The sequence below is a fragment of the Dermacentor silvarum genome, chromosome 1, assembly GCF_013339745.2.
Source record: "Dermacentor silvarum isolate Dsil-2018 chromosome 1, BIME_Dsil_1.4, whole genome shotgun sequence".
In the NCBI taxonomy this organism is placed as follows: Eukaryota; Metazoa; Arthropoda; class Arachnida; order Ixodida; family Ixodidae; genus Dermacentor; species Dermacentor silvarum.
Genome location: NC_051154.1, coordinates 163,629,668 through 163,650,383, shown reverse-complemented (window position 1 = coordinate 163,650,383; position 20,716 = coordinate 163,629,668). Strand labels below are relative to the sequence as shown.

The window sequence follows — 20,716 nt, the reverse complement described above, 5'->3', positions numbered from 1 at the left end:
GAACATTAGTTAGAATATTATTCGACTCAAGGAAATCGATTATGTGTTTGTAAATAATATGTTCCAGCATTTTCCACGAGTGAGAAGTTAAAAAAAATTGGTCTGTAATTCGTTAGGTCTGTCTTGTCGCCTGTTTTATATAAGGGTATTTCTCTTGCAAGCTTCCAGGATGAAGGAACGATTCCTGTTTCAAGAGACTTATTGAATATAATTTAAAGATAGCGTGATGTCCATTGTGAATAACGAAGTTAAAATGAGTTCGGAATACCATCAGAGCCATCAGAATTTTATGGGACCATCGTTTCCGTAGACCGAATGGAAATATGCATTGAATGCATTGGAGTTGCGCACAGGATCATTTACACTTTCATCATTAATAGTAAATGAAGATGAAGAATCTGTAACAGGCATGACGGAACGCCAAAGTTTCCGAGGATTATTTCTTAGCAATCCTGGCAACTCGACATGAAAGAAAAAAACCTTTGGCTAGATTCATTTTAAAATTTAGTCCCTCTTTGGCAGATGCGAATCTAGTAATGGCATCGGGGTCGTTACTGCGTTTTGAACGTCTCAGCCGTCTAACGCGGCGTGATAATTGCAAAATTTCTCTCGTCATCCAAAGGGGGGCACGATTCTTTTTCTTACTTTTTAACGGAACAAATCGGTTACTGCGGAGCTTTGTAATGCTTTCCAATTCTCGAACTAGTGTATTCACGTCACAATATTTACTGAGTGTGCAAAATGATTCGAAGCCTTCTGATAAAACTTCAAGAATAGAAGTGTCGTCAGAGCGATTAAAGTCGAAAAAAGTTTGAATTTCGGTACGCGGTTTACAGATTGTGCAACTGAGCGATATGAACACGGCTTTGTGATCTGAAATTCCGTCAGTAATTTTACACTCGTACAATGTATCAACAAGGTCTGAACTAATAAACACCAGGTCAAGGAGTGCGTTCTGTCTTGTTGCGCCATCAACTACTTGTGTGAGCCCAAATGATAAAGAAAAGCTAATCAGTTCGCTACCTAAAGAACCGCGGTGCGAAAGTGAGGGCCAATTAATATCCGGTGTATTAAAATCTCCCACTAGAATTAAACTATTTGCATGAAAATTATGCGTGTTGATATAATCAGTGAGAAGAAAAAGGTTATCGAGGGAGGAAGGAGGTGGATGATAGAAAACGGATACTATGATCGTTTATTTTTTTTTTATTTTTGCCCAGGTACTGTTTACACCAGACAGATTCAAGATTTGCTGGAGGAGAGATAACGGAAAGCTTCAGGTCAGACTTCAAAAAAAGGGTGACTCCACCTCCCTTGCCAGTTTTGCGGTCTGATCGGACAGCTACATAGCCGGGTGGAGTGATTTCAGAGTCATATATGTGATCGTGAAGCCAGGTTTCAGTGACGCCGATGAAATGAGGGGAATAGGGTGTTACCAGAGAAAGAAACAATGGGAAAGAAACAATGTTACCAGAGAAAGAAACAATTGTGTACAAGTGAAGCGGATCTCAGTGTTGTTTGTAGACCCGTGTCTCGCATTGTCACCATGTTCTGTGTGTTCATTTAGTGCGTCCAGATTTCGGCGCGAATTTATAGGAGCGACGATTTCAAACGTAGAAGTATTGTGTGGCAACAATTCGTGGTTCACGCAGCTTTTTGATGAACAGGGCTACACGTTCGAACACGATAGACCGACCGTACTCGATATCGGACTTGCACTAACTTGATATTTGTGCGGAATATGAATGGGACGTGATTCGACTTCCGTGCGTATTTCGCGGACCACAGGATCCTTCTTGCGGGATTTCGCTGTGCGCAAAAGAACTATAACAAGGAAGCGGATGACCAAGATTGTGCGTGCTAGGACATTCGTCATTCGTGTGCACAATTTCGTCATTGACCCTCAGACACTTCGCTGCTGCACGTGTTTCTCGTAAAGGTTACTCCACGACGTTTTCAAACACATATTTGTATTTACATTTTGAGCAACAATGAGCAACGATACAGATAAGATGTCCAAGTTCAAGGTGTAGCTGTCGATTCTCCTCACAAAGTGCCCGTCCCATCTTTTTAAGTCTTCCGTCGTACCACGCACGTCACCTTGCCCAATCCGGTGTCAGGGCACCGTCCCTCCTCTCTCTCCCTGTCATCTTTGTGTTCCCTCTTCCCATTCCCCCGGTGTAGGGTAGCCAACCGGACGTTATCCTGGTTAACCTCCCTGCCTTCTGCCTTTCTCTTATTTCCTCCTCCTCCGGTGTCAGGGGATGGGTACAACACCCTCGGCCAATAAGGAGGTTTCCAGCTTTTTTCCTCCGAGGAGAGCTTGGTGTTGTCTTGGCTCAAAACAACGACCTCACTGTCCACGCATAGGGAGAGGAAAACAGAATGACCCCGACTACGACACGGACGTGGCAGTTTGGGCCCATGGCTATTCCAGAAGGGCGTCTCCGTCTGGTTTGCTCCTTCACGCCATGGCGTCTCGCAAGCTGGCGCCGCCGCCGGCGTGACACGTATGAGGGATCACGTGGACACAGCGGCCGCGTCGGCTGCTGCGCAATCGCCGAAGCGAGCTAAAAACGAAAGCTTAAAAACGTGCCGCCTGCGTTGCGGTTCTGATTAAGAGGGGAGGCTTTCCCGCTTCTGGTTTCTGCTTCACAACACTTAAAAGCACTATAATAGGTAGAGGCCGCCTTTGAAGGCGTCCAACAGGGTAGGGTATACTGCTCGGTGCCGCAGTGCTGGACATACGCAACGGAGGCCGGTGTCGGCCTTCACGCGTACCCGCAGGACAAGAAGCTGCTTGAAGTTTGGATCGCGAAACTTGCAACCGGCAAGCAGCCATCGGCTACAATTCTGGCGCTCTGCAAGCACTTCCGCAACAAAGATTTCTGCTACGGCGTCGGGTGGCGATGTTCGGCGGGTAGCAGAAAGCGCGCATTGAGATGCTCGCCCGCACGCGCTGATCGTCGAATGTCATGAAGCTTTGGTCTATGAACTTGTTGACGCTAGATACTGGCAAGTTCACTGGAATGGAAAGGGAATGGCAAGAAGCACATTAAGAAAAAGGCTTAGCATGTGCTCATGTTTGTGTTAGCTCCAAATAATGAATGTACTGGATTAAGAAAAAATATTATTATTTGATTTGTACACATATACACACAAGGATATAAATGAATTAAGCAGGGAGCAAGCTCACAACTGCCACCGAGAGAGGGACAACACCTGCCTACTCTTTTAGGAGGAGTGAATAGAGGAAATGAAAATGTGAGGAAAGATAAAAGGAAATTAAAAAATGACGGAGACACAGACAGAAGAAAACAAAATACAAAAAACGTCTATAAACGGGAGGCCAAGTCAGTGTCCTTCAGAAAAGTTAGCAGGGCTCGACGGGCCTGGTCACGTCGAGCAGCGCACCCCCTTGGAAATCGGCAATCGTCAGGGATCGCACATCGCACCCCATAAGTCTATATTCCTTAATTAGCAATGCGCGTTGCGCAATAAATGCAGGCCACTCTAAAACGAGATGTTCAAGTGTCTCACAGGCGCCACAAAACGTACACGACGGGCTGTCCACACGTCCTTGTCGGTACAGGTGTTCGTGCACCAACACAGACCCAACCCTCAATTTGCATAACAGTGCTCTATCACAACGGGGCAAGCCTCGACCACGAACACGGGGAGGGAACGATCCGTCTGCAACACGCCGGTCTGGGTGCTGCTTTAGGAGGTGTCGCCGTATCAGGAGACGAGCGTTTCCAAACATGCACGATATGTCAGGGCAGTCACATTCGTGGTGGGCAACACTTGAAGCAAGGCGATCAGCCTCTTCATTTCCAGCGATGCCCACGTGTGAGGATACCCACTGGGCAATGAGGGGCACTCCACAGGAAGTAATTTTACCGGAAGTTTCTTGGATACTGCACAACATTGGGATATCGGCATCTTGTCTATGTCGACTGAGGGCAGCACGGGAGTCTGTAAGAATGACGACCTTCAAGGCGTTTAATTCTTTGTTGCTCTGAAGTACGTACACGAAGAAATAAGAAAAAGAAACAGCGGGAAATAGCTCGCCGAGAAGACCGATAAACACACAGTGTGACGCAACTTGAGAAATAGTGATACTGAAGCGTCCAAGAATTTAGAAGCAAAAAAAAAAAAATAAAAAGAGTGAATCGTCGCGACGAAACATCACAAGTCGCCGTAGGCGTCGAAGTGCATATAGTTATAACTAAATTTAATTTGCCCAGCTCTTATACCGTCTGCGCAACAATAGTTGCTTATGAACTGTTAGGTGCTCATATGCTGCGGCCTACAGCTCACGGAACGGTGCGAACACGCGCACGCAGCGAAACTGAAATATTGCACGCGGACTTGCATATGCAGACGCGCAGTCGGTCGCTGCGAACCCGTGCGATCGCTGCATTGAGGCTTCATTCTGTTATGCTTCATTTGGTTATGCAGACAACCCACTAGATAAGAACATATTTAGCATAGATTGCTATCAGTGAATGCCGACCTTTCACGCAAGAAGCTGGTTAGGAGGACTGCATCGCGACGACCCCGCGTGGTGAACTTTCGCTAAACGAATCGGTAGAGAGATAGCGTCTGTAAACCATTCTGTGCTTTCTGTTTGCCCAATATTATTATTTTGACAGCAAAAAGTTTCCTTTGTTTCTAGAGTACTTGCAGAAATGTCCAGGAGGGCTCCCGCGTGGTGTTTTTATTGAGCGCCGAAAGCCAAACTTATGAGGAGCGCGCCGCGTTAACCCTTACACAAGCGAGGCGCTTCCCGACAGATGGCTACTCCGTAACTCCTCGCCCCCAATACGCAAATATGGCGTGGTAGCAGACATACGTATTCACCTTGCGCAAGCACCTGCGTTCCCATACCTCGCACCCTTGGCTCTGCTAAACGCTGCCGCTTATGACGGCAAGTGTTTTTTTTTTTTTTTTTTTTTTTTTAACAGCGAAGCTGTTCTAGCTAACCGTAAAAAGTGGCGCCTGCTGTCGCAAAACCTCGCCGAGCTATAACGTCACTGCGTTGCCTAGCAACCACCTCGCGGAGCGGCGTGTGCCTCGATTCCTCTTTGTGCCGTGCACATGTTGCCTCGACATAGGACGTTAAGGATTAAGTGGTTCGTATGGAAAGGGAAAGGTTGCCGCTATCTTCTGCAGCCCTTGAGGGAGCACGGCTGAGCGCGAGACGTTAAGGAGAGGGAATGAGAGCATGCACGTGGGCGGGCAATGCTCGGGAAAGGGAAAGAGAAACTCAGAGCGAGGTAGAGAGATAAAGAAATTGTAGCAGCACCAACCACGGCCGGACTCGACTCCACCCACCGCGCGGAGGAGAGTCGAGTCCGGCCGTGCACCAACGAGGCAACGCGCAGAGCTGTTGCCGCCAGCGTTGCCTAGCCGCGCATGCGCCGAAGCAGTATCAATGACGTCCCGTCTCGTTGCCTAGTAACCGCCGGCGTAGGTGCGCGCTCGCTTCGCCCGACACAGACCAACACCACCCAGATAGCACAAGGCCTGTTCACTCCGATCCATGACGTCATGCTACCTGGCCCAAAATTTCCATTGCCATGCCTGGGGTGACGTAAGCACTGACATCGAAATCACCGCTGATTATTCAGGAGCGTCCCCATTAGATTCTATAGCAGTTGGGCCAGGTAGCATGACGTCATGGACCAGAGTGAACGGACCTTGTGCTATCTAGGTGGTGCTGCACAGACACGGCTCCTGCCTGCCTGCCTACCTGCGTTTGCGGCATGCCAGGAACGCTGTCGCTCGTAGGCGCTGACGCGTTCAGCGCTAGTCACGCGAAATGTCGCGAAAGGGAAGTTACGTCCGAAAGGGATCGCTTGAGAATACCTTCCCGAGATGCGTAGTTAAGTTAAACCAAGTTAAGACCTAGCAGCAACCAAGTTAATGCCTACCAGTAGCAGCCAGTAAGACTTCAAGATTGACACTTTCGCTGTGCCTTAGCTTTGCACGACCGAGTGCAAACTCGCCCGCTTAGTTTTTATTTTATTTATTTATTTATTTATTTATTTATTTATTTATTTATTTATTTATTTATTTACTTATTTATTTATTTATTGAGCGAAACGCTGCCCGGTTCGGAGCCCCGAATCTGTTGTATGACCAGCCGGTACGAACACGCAGCCGGACGCCCGCGTTGGTGATACATCCCACGCAGCAACAAATGTGTCGGCGCGGTAACTAAAGGCCGCGTTTACTTAAATGCTGGGGCTTCGGTTGATTTGCATTACACTTTTTTCTCAGCATGCAGTTCCTTGACGTTTGCGTAGCCCACAACAGGGGCAAACGTCGTTCTGAATATATATACTCACCCACGACGCGTCGTCTGCTCGGCGTTTAGTTGACGTTTGCTCGTCACCGTCTTCGCGTACCGTACAATAGAGTAGACAATAATCCAGTGACCAATTAGGCTTTTAAAGCATTCCGCATCGTCAACGCATCATCAGTGCTAAGGCTGTGGTGCCATCTGCTAGGTGAAAATCAAAACCCTCTTATATCTCGACATCGTCTGTGTATGCCTAATAGCGTCAAAACAAAGAACTGGTCTTAGTAACAACGACAAAACATACCTAATGTCCGGCGCTCACCATGAGGTGAGACTAAGCGTTGGCTGATTTCATTTTTTATTTCTCTCCGTCGGAGTTGAGTGCAAGTAACCAGCGTGAATTTGGATCGAAGTGGGCGCATGCGGAGATGCATGCGAGACGCCATGGCTAGTGGTAAAAAATACAACTGCACAAATAATCGCCTCTCAAAGCATAATATACGCATTCTTAGATAACAACGGGGCTACGTATTTCATAAATTTTCTTTTGCTGAAATTACACCGCAAAGAAGCTTACGGAGTAAAGCAAATACGCATATTTACAAAACACAACAATTAACCTCAGCCTGGAGGAGCGATATATCCGCGTAATAGCCGCGCTGTAGCTACAGTCAGATGCAATGGCATCTAGCGGAGACGCCGTACGCGGAGACGCCGATAGTGGCGCCACGACCTGGGCTTCGGAGAAGGCGCTGATCACGTGATCACGTTGTAACCCTCGCCACCCTCCGCGTTTTTGTGACAACCGTCACTTCTGCCAAGCTATAGAGCCGATAAGGGAGCCCTTCTTGCCTCTTTGTTGCATACACGAAAGGAGAGACATGCCCAAAGACAGGTGAGCATGTTCCTTCCTCTGTAAAGATAACTAATTGATGAGTGAGTATCGCACAAGTAACCGAAAGCAGTGAACGATGGTCTTTTTATCTCAAAGCTGCCCTCTATTCCAGTGCGCTCTGAAACGTACCGGCTCCGTACGCATACAGCGAGTCGCTGGTTGAAGTAATAGTTGTTGAAGTCGCTGTCTGTTCGAGCTAGGGTTATGAACGTTTTAAAGAAGTCTCGCAGTTTACTTTAGCTGCTGGCGCCGAGAAGCAGTAGTGCCGGATCAACGAGCCATTCGCTTCGAAAAACAAACGTTAATCAGTTCGTGGCCGTAGTCGCCTTGCATTCGTCCAGTGGCGAATTACTTAGGTTGGTTAGGAGGAATTATCTGTTGCTTTGCGCCTAAAATCATAGGATGCGTTCGCCGATTCGGAGCGAGGCTGCCCGGTTTTCGCTGGCGGATTCCAAGCGAATCGCTTCGAGTGCAAGGAGACATGCGGTTTTGTGACCGGAAAGACAAAACCTCTCGCGCTCTCTGGCGTTCTGCAGCGCAGCGCTGCGCCAAATCGAGCAGCGTAATTCGCCAATAGCTTTAAACCTGCCGAAGTGAAATTAGATTTTCATTACTAAGAACTGTTTCTCGTCGGCGATCAGCCTATACCCGTATGATGTGCTCTCTATCATGACTGGCTGAAGTTCGTTGTTACGAATGACTCGAGCTTGACAACTGCCTAAATTTGTGAACAAGGAGGCCTCGTTCGCATGGTAGGAGTGTTGCAGAACTGTGGCTGTTTGGCGTCGATAGCTCTTGTATGTGCAATCAGACGACTCTCTCGAAATGCAAGGAGAAATAAATTATCGCAGGTCTACACTGCTTGCAGTAGCTACAAATCGTACAGACGGTTCAACTCGTCGCTGGCTTGCGACTATATCATGCATCTTGAAAGGCGCCACGAAGGCTGAGCTGCACTTATTCTTTGGCTTCCTTAATCAGAGCTCTTTGCGGGATGTGTTACTCAGCGTGCATGCACGGTGCTCGTAAATGCGGCTGCATAATTACGGGCTTTGTCTTGCAGCAAAGCGCCGCCGTCGCCATCACACGAGGAGCTACGCGTCCGCGCCTTAGAAGGGGAACACTTGAAGTTGTTGCAGGTGAGAAGTTTTTCCTTATACACGAGATATGATCGCAGGCGCGCACTGGGGCTACAGTTCGTGCGGAAGTCGGCTGTGCAGAATAGGGGAAGGTGCTCAAACTGCGGTCCCTATGTCAGTGTCGTCCCGTGTTTCTTCTCTATCCGATCCGCCGACTTCTCCGAAGTGAACGAAGGTCCACGCTGTGGACTAGCGGACGGCATTTGTGGAGAATGAGTGGCTGCTAGGCACCGGCAGTCGGACGCTCCCTTTTCTCAAGTACTCGGCCTTGCCCTTATTCTTTCTCGGCACCTCGGGATTAAAGCAGCATGCGCGTATGCCGCATTCTAGTATTCAGGCCCTCGGTTGTTCCTGGCACATAAAATATTGATTGATTGATTGATTGATTCGTTCATTGCTTGAAATTATTATTATTTGTGCACCAGTATTCAGGCCCCCGGGTGTCCCTGGGCACATAAAATAAATATTGATCAATTGATTGATTGATTGATTGATTGATATTCTTGCGTTTCAGCAACTCATCATGACTGCGTTACGGTGGACTCGTCAAAAGAGGGAAATGCTCCAGGCGCTTGTCGAATCCCTGGAAAATCTGGAATAGTCGCATATAGTGTGACTCCTCTCACTTTTTTTTTTTTTTTTCAAATGTAATAAACCTCCTTCTCCTGAAATGAATGCCCTCTTTCTTTCTTGACTATCGCGCGCTGGATTTTCGGCACTAAAAAGTGTGTTTTACAAGCGCCGTAAACAACCACCAATAACAGCGTTTTTCGACATCACACCGGCAGAATAGAGGCCTTGTATGTTTGCGTTTTATTACTGCGCTTCTGCTTTTCACGCAGTAGTAATAAAAAGAAATAAGAGCACGAGAAAAAAGAACACCAGTTGAGGAAGTCAAGCGTGAAGTGAGCCGAAGAGCGTAAACGAGGTGGAGAAGTCGCCCAAGATGACACGGAAGATAAAGATATCAAAGTCGACAACAAGCCGCATTATACAGAGTCTTGATGAACTGTCGTAGAGATAGACACGTTGCTGTGTAGTCGGAGAGGTACAGGAAAAGGTACAAGATCGGTGATGATGAGGACAGAGGGAAGAGGCGAAGAATATAACTGGAAATTCCATGCAGTGAAGCGAATCCTTGGGCTCTTCTCAGCCAGTCGGCAAACTAGAGCCGATTGTGCGTTCTTTGATGAGGGCTTGCCCATCGTGTTTTGCTAATCCTCCCGACAAGCTTCCATTCAGTCGCTCGGAGGGAGATTACAGACGGACAATGCATAAAGCCTTTCTACCGCTTATCTGTTGAGGTTGGCTGACGAGACCCGTAGCATTCACTGCATTGCACGTACTTGATGAGAGGGACTATCTTATGCCGTATAGAGTCCAGATCCTTAGATTTGAATAAATCAAGTAGGACCTGGATGGTCCGAAAATTGTATACTTACAGTCATAGGCGCCGACTACGGGGGGGCTCTGGGGCTCGAGCCCCCCCCCCCCCCCCCCCCCCCCCCCGCGCCCCTAAAATGTCATTACCGGAGTTCTGTCACCCACATAATTTGAGGATTCTCTTGTGTTGCCTCCACATTTTCACTTTTGTAGTGGCTAAAAGGTTACGGCACTATTGTTGGCACGGACGTGCACGGCTTTTAATTGATACTTTCGCTTTATTTCGGCAAATTCTGACAATGGGAGGACAAGCCCATTAGAAGCACCATCGGTGGCTACCTCATCCGTGTTTCCTCAGTTTAACATTTTTTTTTTTAATTTCCACTCAGAACACCACGCACAGACACAATATATTTAAATATATACAAAGGACAAAGTTTATCGTATTTTTTAAACAGAAGGAAGTAGCCAACTAAATGGATAGCCTATACCTAGAGAATGAATATGTTGATGTATGTTCACCTCACTGCAAACTATTTTGCTATTTACAACATTTACGCATGAGGGATGGAAACATCGCCTCTTGCATGCAGAGGCCATAAATACGGGGTGTTTCAGCAAACACTTTCAAGAAATTTTTAAAGGTTGCCTCTGACAGATAGCACAATTCTAGTTGATGAGCTGGTCTACTCGAAGAGGTGGACATTACTTGCACAAAAAATCGAAATGCATAATCAACTATTTTAAAAAATCACCAATTAGGTTTTTAACATATTAACTTATGGCCCGTGTTGCAATTTACAAATTCTAGCCGTAGAATTCGCAAGGCGGATGCACTAGGAACTAATTCTCAGGATGGCACCACTTTCGAAATATCAATAATTCCCGAACATTGCGGAGAAATGCATTGGCGTTCCAGTTACTTTTGCGCTTACCCGCCGTGATTGTTTAGTGGCTATGGTGTTGGACCGCTGAGCATGAGGTCGCGGGATCAAATCACGGCCACGGTGGCTGAATTTCGATGGGGCGAAATGCTAGAACACCCGTATACTTATATTTAGGTGCACGTTAAAGAACCCCAGGTGGTCTCAATTATTCCATAGTCCTCCACTACGGCGTGCCTCATAATCAGATCGTGGTTTTGGCACGTAAAATCCCATAATTTGTTCTTTTCATACTTTTGTGCTTTGATGCATAAAACGACGTTTTGTTGAGAAAGTGACTGGCACGCCAATGTATTTCTCCGCAAAGTTAGAGAATTAATATCTCGACACTGGTGTCCATCGGGCGCGCGACGCAGTAGAGAGGCTGGGCCTTTCTGTACCGACGTGGGAGCGGCCCGCTACGTGCTGAAAGTTTTATCATACATACCATACTGGTGTCAGCCTGAGATTTTGTTCAAAGTGGATCCGCACTCCACGCCAAGAATTTGTAAATTGCATCATTGGCCATAAGGTAATTAGCTAAAAACTTAATAATTTTGTTAATTAGTCGATTATGCTTTTCATTTTTTTGCGCAAGTAATGCCCGCCTCTTCGAGTAGACGAGCTCATAAACTAGAATTGTACTATCTGCCTCAGGCCACCTTTAAAAATTTTGGAAACTATTCGCTGAAACACCTTGTATATAGAATTCACTCAGTAACCGAAATGATGCCAAGCCGGATTCACTCAAAATCAGAATAAACAGAAGTATAGAGATCATGCGCAGGAGCGCTTATATTCGGACTCAAAGTACTAAAAAAAAAAAAATAAGAGTGTAGTTTAGGCCGGGAAGGCGAAGCAGTATTACTGATAGCGAAGTAGAAGACAATTACACGAAGGAAGATTCTTACCGTGTGAAACCGTGTAAGGATCGCACCCGTGTAAGGGCCGCACCATGCATAACTTGACAGCCAATATATATTAAAAAAAAAAAAAAAACATCCAACCGAGAAGCAATCGCGTTCCGTGCGCTGATTCTGATCGGGCTCAACAGCGAATTGTCGCGCGCAGCATACTTCCGCGCGTCGCTACTGGATGTCGGGAAGAGGCGATCGTGGAGGTTTACGGCAGATTTCATACTCGTAGTTGGAAAAAGGAGGTCAAATGGCCCGGTCCCACGAAAGACTCGTAAAAATCGCGACGGAAAAGTGTGGCCCTTACATGAGTCTATACGTTAGTTATAGTGGCCATATGAATTGTAGTAAACATTCACCTAAAATTAAAATAGTAAGCATAGCGAACATAGTGGACATAGTAAGCACGGACCATGTAAACCTGTAAATACCTCACTGGATGGCCTCGAGCACTCGCTTTCACAACGCAAGCATTGTGAAGAACGCCGGCAGCGGAGGCGAACGGTTCGTGCAGCCGCGCGATTCACCGCAACTCTGAAAATTACATTCATCATCATTATCTGCCTATTTTAATGTCCACTATATACTGGCGGCCTCTGTGAGTGATCCGCGATGACCTCTGTTTCTTAACTCTGCAACACTAGGGGTGCAGAAAGACAGCCCGGCAAGGAAGGCAGCGCGCATGAAGTTAGCAGCCATCCCTGGTCGCCCTTTATCATTGCACCCACCATTGATTACCAACAATTAAATATGGCACGCGGGCCCCATAAGCGTCAGCCATAAGCGTCAGTCATTCACAGTTACGGCAGGGCTAGAGGAGAAGACGCGTTCTCTCCTTCCAATTCGCGTTTTATTACGTGACCTACAACTAACCCGAATACTGAGCGCGTGGGAAATAATGCCCATCAAGCCACCATCCTTTTTGGCTCACTGTTACGTGCTTTTCCCCGCACCCACAGGGTATCGGTCGCTCATGCATATGGCTTTTGGATTTAATGCGGAACATCACGGCGACGACAACTGCGACAATTTGCCTGAGGTGTCGATATAATCGCTTTCGCCATAAAGTGAGAAATAGAAAATTGTTAGCAGAGGATATATATATACATATATATATTGTAATGAATGCAAGCACAGACAATCGGCCTTCCGCCAGAACGCCTGGTTTACTTCTGCTTCTTCTTCGCTCGCGGTCTGAGCGCTCAAGCCCTAGTGCGCTTCTTTGTTTTCACACTCGTCCACGCTGTGGACCTGAAAAAAAAAGCATCGATAGTTCATTTTAAAAGTTACAGTTCAGTTCAAACGCGGGAAGGCACAGGCGTAAAGCTTCCCGTTCCAGAAGAACAAGGGGATGTAATTTGTATGCCCGCGCACCTGAATATAAAACGCATCCGAATTCCAAAATTGGCCGTATGTACATTTTATAAATCATCACAAGAGAGTCTCTCCGCATTCCTGATCGACTGTTGCAAAGCCTTCTTAGCATTCCAATCGCTCGCACCCCCTTTTTATTTATGAATTCAATGTGCGTGCGCCAATTTAGCCGGTCATCGTATATTATGCCCAGCTATTTTATCGAGTCCACCTGAGGTATGTTCTGCAGGCGGTAGGTTAGGTTTATATGTATTGGATCTATTAAAGGAAAAACTATTATAGAGCTTTTACTTACATTTAGGGAGAGGCGAATATTCAGTAACCAGTTTTCTATGGCGCACAGGTATGTTTGCAATAGAATATATAAAGAGTGGATGTCAATGTCAGATGCAAAAAAAGCAATGTGATCTTGTCACAAAAGAGCGCGTAATCCAAGCGCGCGCCGCGTATCACGCAAGCCAGCGAAAGAACACGCCGGCGCCGCGGCAACTTCAACAGAGGGGGAGAGCGCATACGCCTCAAGCAACAACGCTAACAACGGCGCCGAAACGTCTGGACGAGACTCGACGGAGCGACGTTAACCGGAGAGAGAGAGAGAAAGAGCACACGCGCGCGCCGAGACACCTTCTCACCCGTCGAGTCGAAAGAGATAACTACAGCGTGAGCGCGCGCACCAACAGTATGAGTCATCCCCCTCCCCCCTCGAGAAGGTTCCGACAGCAGCCGTCGAAGGTACGAGAAAAGAGTAGAAGCTTCCCAAGCTTTGGCCATGCTACGAGATCACGACACCGATAGGAATGTTCGAGAACGCCTGTGGAAGCTATATAACCGCCGTGCGAGAATCGTTTAGTGGAATCCAGGAATTCAGGAGTTCAGTCCGCACCGGTGAAGTGATGTAACGTGAAGACCGAGTGTCTGCGGAAGAAGGGGATTATCCGGCAAGCTAGTCGACGAGTTCATCGAGCGTCTGCATTTCCGGAAGAAGTTCTATCTTCGAGATTTGCCCCCAAGTTACGCCGAGATCGTCTGACTTCCAAGACCAACACTGGTGAATACGATTGGACACTTAGTGTTCCTATTTATTTCGTACTTTACGTGTTGGACTCTTAGTGCTTGTCGTTATTTTCTTGTGTTTGTTAATACCCATCTGATTTGTATTGTGTTGTGTCTAGCCTAAGTGTGCAAGTTTGTGTGTAACTGCCTTGTGTGAAGAATATATTTTGTTGTGTTTTTGACAACTCTGGGCTCTGACTCGGTCTTTGGACAGCAACCGGCGTTCGCTGGCGCACCAGAGGGCCCACTCTTAATTGTCCTTGCTTTCGTGGGATTATTTTCGGAAGCTGATAAGTCGGCTTTGGAATTTAGTCCGGCGTCTGCACCTCGTTCAACGGGGTCTGTGACAATATTTCTGGCGTCCGCGACAGGACCTTTCTGGTGCAAATTGTGTGTCCATAGTAGGGAGAAAGAGCCTAGGGTCGTTTACATTGCTATTGTAAACGATTTTGAGTGTTGCACCACGTTTTGCTAACTTGTGTGCAGAGAGCAGTTCGATTGTTGAAATCTAGGCAGATAGTTTTTGCACGCGGCTAGATTTTGAAGGGCATTATGGATCTAGAGAAATTAGTTGCCCTTGGTGAGAAGATGGGTCTTTCCGGAGCGGAACTACGGAAGTGGGTTAGCCAGAAGGAAAAAGAAGCTGTAGAAAGAGAGAAGCTAGCGGCCGAACGGGCCAAAGAAGAAAGAGAGGCGATGGAGCGAAGAGAGGAAAGAGAAGCAAAGGAGCGACAGATAAGAGAGGAAAGAGAAGCAAAGGAGAGAGAAAGACAGAGACAGCATGAGTTAGAACTCGAACGACTTCGATTGCAGCAGCGTACAGACTCTCCCGCCCAGGCAAGAGTCGATAGCACTGAAAGGGAAGAAACTAGCTTCCGTCTGAACCCAAGCAAACTGCTTGCGGCATTCGATGAAAGATGATCTGGATGCCTATTTGCATAGATTTGAGACAGTTGCTAAAAGCCAGAATTGGCCAGAGGATCAATGGGCCACTGCATTGAGTACGTGTTTGAGCGGTGAAGCACTTAGCGTGTACGGTAGGCTGACGCCAACCGATGCCTCTAATTATGGAAGGGTGAAAGCTGCTTTACTGAAAAGATTTAGGTTCACCGTAGAAGGCTTCCGAGATAAGTTTAGGACTGGAAAGCCAGCCGATGGCGAGACTGCCACGCAATTTGCCGCGCGGCTCAGTCACTATTTTGATAGGTGGACCGAACTTTCAGAGACTGCACAGGAGTACGGTGCGCTTAGAGAGCTTCTGATCAAGGAGCAGTTCCTCATCAGTTGCCACCCGAGCTTGTCACTCTATCTGAAAGAAAGGAAAGCTAAATCGCTTCAAGATATGTTGGAATTGGCAGATCAATTTTTGGAAGCACAGGGAGGCACCAATCTCTCCAAGATCAGAAAAGAGGAGCCAGGGGACGCAAAGAAACCGGCATCCGATGAAAGAAGAAACCCTCCGAAGCCTGTTCCGAGGTGTTATCTCTGTAACCGACTGGGCCACCATGCTAGCAGTTGTCGGAACAACTTTACGCGCTCCAACGAGGTTAAATGTTTTAAATGTGGGCGAACGGGGCACAAAGCCGATTCATGTCGCAACGGAGTGAAGGAAACTCCCCAAGCATCCTGTGTGTATGCCCCGCCAAAACACCAAGAAGACATAAACGACGGCTTTGTAGAACTCCGAGGCGGAAAAAGAATTCCAGTCGTTAATGCGGTGATAACCCAACGCCCTGAATTTCCCGATAAGGTAATGCCCGTACTTGCCGGAAAATTGGGAGACAAACAAATCACGGTGTTACGAGATTCTGGCACCAGCACAGTGATCGTGCGGAGGGACTTAGTAAAAGACGAGGAGCTCACGGGCGAAACCACTTTAGTTTACCTAGTCGATGGTACGGCTAGGAAGCTTGCCGAAGCCAAAATTGAGGTCGATACCCCATATTACAGTGGGAATGTCACTGCGCTTTGCATGGACAACCCACTGTACGACCTAATCATAGGAAACGTCGAGGGAGTTCGCGCCCCAGACGATCCGAAACCTTTGGAAGAAGAGCCGAAGACCGAACCCTCGACGATTGAAGAGCCACGCGGAAAACCATCAACATCTGTCGAGAGCACCGTGGCAGCAGACAACCGAACTCAAACAAAGGTTCAGGCAAGGCCTTTCCAGATCCTTTCCACGCCCAATTCCGAAAATAAACCGACCGGGACTCATAGCCAAGTCAAACAACACCATCGAAAAACCAGGGACAGGAAATTCAAATTTAAGAACCGTTGACGGCTAGTGTGTGGTGCAAAGTGTTGTGATCAGTGTGCTGTTTGTTTATGCATAATGTGTTTGTTTGTGTCCTGTAAACTACCCCGTCATAGTTTTGTATACTTGTTCCACATGTTATATTTCTTATAATTGTCTTGTTACGCGAGAGATGTATTATTGTATAAGTGTAATAGTTACACGAGCGATGTGTTATTGTGTAGTCCAAGTGTACTTGTGCGACTTGTGCTTGTATTCGATGTATCGCGAGTGATGTGTGATTTGTGGTGGACTGATTTATGGACTTACGGACTCGTGCGTAGTGGACTTTTGTGCGCGCTTCTTTTGTGTTTTCTTGAATATTATTGCAAAATATTCTTAAAGTGGGGGGCAGTGTCACAAAAGAGCGCGTAATCCAAGCGCGCGCCGCGTATCACGCAAGCCAACGAAAGAACACGCCGGCGCCGCGGCAACTTCAACAGAGGGGGAGAGCGCATACGCCTCAAGCAACGACGCTAACAACGGCGCCGAAACGTCTGGACGAGACTCGACGGAGCGACGTTAACCGGAGAGAGAGAGAGAGCACACGCGCGCGCCGAGACACCTTCTCACCCGGCGAGTCGAAAGAGATAACTACAGCGTGAGCGCGCGCACCAACAGTATGAGTCATCCCCCTCCCCCCTCGAGAATGTTCCGACAGCAGCCGTCGAAGGTACGAGAAAAGAGTAGAAGCTTCCCAAGCTTTGGCCATGCTACGAGATCACGACACCGATAGGAATGTTCGAGAACGCCTGTGGAAGCTATATAACCGCCGTGCGAGAATCGTTTAGTGGAATCCAGGAATTCAGGAGTTCAGTCCGCACCGGTGAAGTGATGTAACGTGAAGACCGAGTGTCTGCGGAAGAAGGGGATTCCCCGGCAAGCTAGTCGACGAGTTCATCGAGCGTCTGCATTTCCGGAAGAAGTTCTTTCTTCGAGATTTGCCCCCAAGTTACGCCGAGATCGTCTGACTTCCAAGACCAACACTGGTGAATACGATTGGACACTTAGTGTTCCTATTTATTTCGTACTTGACGTGTTGGACTCTTAGTGCTTGTCGTTATTTTCTTGTGTTTGTTAATACCCATCTGATTTGTATTGTGTTGTGTCTAGCCTAAGTGTGCAAGTTTGTGTGTAACTGCCTTGTGTGAAGAATATATTTTGTTGTGTTTTTGACAACTCTGGGCTCTGACTCGGTCTTTGGACAGCAACCGGCGTTCGCTGGCGCACCAGAGGGCCCACTCTTAATTGTCCTTGCTTTCGTGGGATTATTTTCGGAAGCTGATAAGTCGGCTTTGGAATTTAGTCCGGCGTCTGCACCTCGTTCAACGGGGTCTGTGACACATCTGCGTAGACATATGTGTATATGTCATTATGACAAGGTATAGAGCTTAGTAATACATTAAATAATAAAGGGGAAGTGACAGCTCCTTGTGGAACTCCACGCGATGGTCGACGTCTATTTCAAGAACATCCTTTCAAAGAACAATAAAATTTTCGGTTAGTCAGAAACTCGCTAAACCATTGTTATGTATTTTGGGAAATCAAGGTTAATTAATCGACTCAATAAAACTTCGTGTTCTACACTATCGCAAGCTTTTGATATATCTAAAGTTACTAGAGCTGCAATTTGTCTCTGGCGACGTGCTAGTTTTATACGGCTTTCCAGGTCCACATAAGCGTGCCAAATGGAACAGCCAGATCTAAAGCCAATTTGGAAAGGGCTGAGCGCTTCTTTGTCCTCTACTAATTTTATAAGACGAAAATTTAGAATTTTTTCTATTAATTTCACTAAATTGGAGGTTAGAGCAATTGGTCGAATATTATCAAGCGCGTATCCGCCACCATTATTTTTAAGAATCGGAATAATTTTAGCGAGTTTTCAACTGGGAGGTATCCACGAAAATTGAATAGAATAATTAACTACGTCTAAAAGAACATCTGGGGACTCCTTGAATAAAATTTTTATCATTTTTGAGGTTATTCTGTCAACACCAGGGGCGGCATGTGGCATACTTTCCACTGCTGTGGCCAGTTCTGACATAGTGATCTCGGTAAAATCATCGGACCGTATGCGTAACTTGGAACATGGCGTTAACAAGGACATGAACCGGATTTCTAAACCCTTTGAAATTTCTTCTAGCATTTGCGTCATTTCTTCACTAGGGAAAACCATCGAGTCAATGTTACTCGGGCGCGGAAGAATCTTTATGCCACGAAGAAAAGTGAAAAGCGCTCGCTTGTTTTTGCAATCATAGTCGTATTTTGCTTTAGAAACTGTATGTTTAAATATAGTTATGTAGAATTTATAATCACTCCAATTTTTGGGGCACTGGTTCTATAACCACTTTTTCCAGGCTGCTTTCCTTCTTTTATAATCGCGTGAACAGTCGGTATTCCACCAAGGGTTGTAGGAGTATAACCATTATTAGATCGAATTCTGAATTGCGACTGCTTGCTAGATTTTTCGAGGGCTGAACAAATAATCTGCGTCTTTTCTCCATTGGACGCCTCAGAAAGAGACGAAATCAGAGATCGCAAGGACTGCTTAAAGGTAGTGTAGTTTACAAACGTTCGAGCTTGTACATCCATTGTTGTAATAGAGCGGACTATTTCAAAGAACAGCGGGATTTGATCACTATTAGAGGCGCAATCATCAGTCGACCACTAAGATACGGCTGTTCTATATTCTGCTTCGTCCTCCTCTTCCCCTCGTTCGCCCCCTAGCGCCCGAGCCCAAGTGCGTGTCGTCATCTTTACAATATATATATATATATATATATATGTGTGTGTGTGTGTGTTACCTTAAAAAACAGTTGTACTTGACGAAACTTAGTGTGACCTCGAAGAATTTTTCACTGCAGTGAAGGCCTTATACGAGTATTTCCAAGACACCTTACAAAAAATTGTTGAAAAGTTGTTGAAAAGTCATTGGTCAACGTCAACAAATAGCATTGAAAGCACATTGAGGCTTTGTTGAAACATTATTCAGGAAATTGTTGGCAGGTGTTGAAAATTGGCCCGCGACATTTTGGTGAAGCATCATTGGGTCGTTTCAATTTGAGAAGTCATTGATGGATTGTTGAAACCACGTTGAATTGCAATATTGAAAGCCCATTGAAGAACTGTTAAAGATGTGTTGAATGTCAATATTGAAAACCTGTTGAGACATTGTTGAATTATGTTGAATGCCAATATTGAAACCACATTGACATAATGTTGGAACCCCATTGAAATATTACTGGAGCAGTATTGAACATCAATATTGAAACCCCATTAAGATATTATTGAAGCATTGTTGAACATCAATATTGAAACCCCATTGAAGTATTATTGGATGAGCGTTAAATGTCAATATTTCTTGATGGAGACAAAAGGTGCCACGTATCAGGAACAGGACACAAGAGGAAGAACACATGCAACACACGCGTTAAGCGCCAAACATGTGTGTTGTCTGTGTTCTTCCTCTTGTGTCATGTTTCTGATGCACTACGCCTTTTGCCTCCATTACGTTATACCAACAAGCCCAACGAGCAATGTTAATCAATAGTGCAACACCATTTAAATGTTATTGGAGCAGTGTTGAACGTCACTATTCAAATCACTTGAGAGCCCACTGAAATATGCTGTTTGGTGAGTAGTGTTGAAAACTGCACTAGACCTTTCTTTAAATACCGCTGAGCTATGTTGAGTCTCATAGCATTACCATTGATGCCATATTGATGTGGTCCTTGCATACTAGAGGACAGCGGCAAACATAAATGCAGGCACTTCTGTATTGCAGATCTGGGTCACCCAGGGATCAAAACAACACTTTTACATATAGCCTGTAATAAAACATATTATAGAGCTGCTAGCAGAACCATTATGCCAGTTTTTGAATTGGCTTAACACACAAAATCAATCCTCCTTCACGAAATCAACAGCTCAAAATTGATGTGGACAAAAATCATTTTTTTCCAGATGAATTGTTTATTGAAGCCAAACATTTGATAACTGTACAGCCATGTGTGCATTGAGATAAAAAAATTCCTAACGCAATCTACAAACTGCCAGCAGCTTGATACAATAACGAAATTGAATACCGAGAGATGTAAAGTTTGCGTGGTCCTAAAGTAAAACATTTCTCAAAATTGAAATAAATAGAAAATAAATAATATACAAGCACTGCAGTAAATAACATTTAAAATGTACTTGCTTTCTCTATTTGGTAGCCAGTAACTTAATAATCATGGCACAATTTGAATGAGCCCACTGAGACTCTTATTTATTGTTAAATGGTGTGTGCCCATTTTACTAAACATTATCTACCTCTGAAACGACATGGTAATTACAGTAAGTTGTGCCATGGCAGCAGTTTATTGTGCTGCATTGCTTGTTGCACGACCCAGTTGTGTTTTCTACCATGATTACTAGGTTCCCTGGGCAGGTC

General features: G+C 46.0%; 1 protein-coding gene and 1 long non-coding RNA gene across 2 annotated transcripts in view; one reads left to right on the top strand and one right to left on the bottom strand.

The window, feature by feature from the left end:
- LOC119436344 (lysosomal alpha-mannosidase) overlaps positions 1-20,716 on the bottom strand; it is a 615,486-nt gene that overhangs the window by 536,296 nt on the left and 58,474 nt on the right. The window lies entirely within an intron of this gene.
- LOC119450701 (uncharacterized) lies at positions 7,119-8,991 on the top strand. Its single transcript, XR_005191459.2, has 3 exons — positions 7,119-7,202; positions 8,266-8,341; positions 8,856-8,991. It is a non-coding gene; the product is annotated as an uncharacterized LOC119450701 (long non-coding RNA).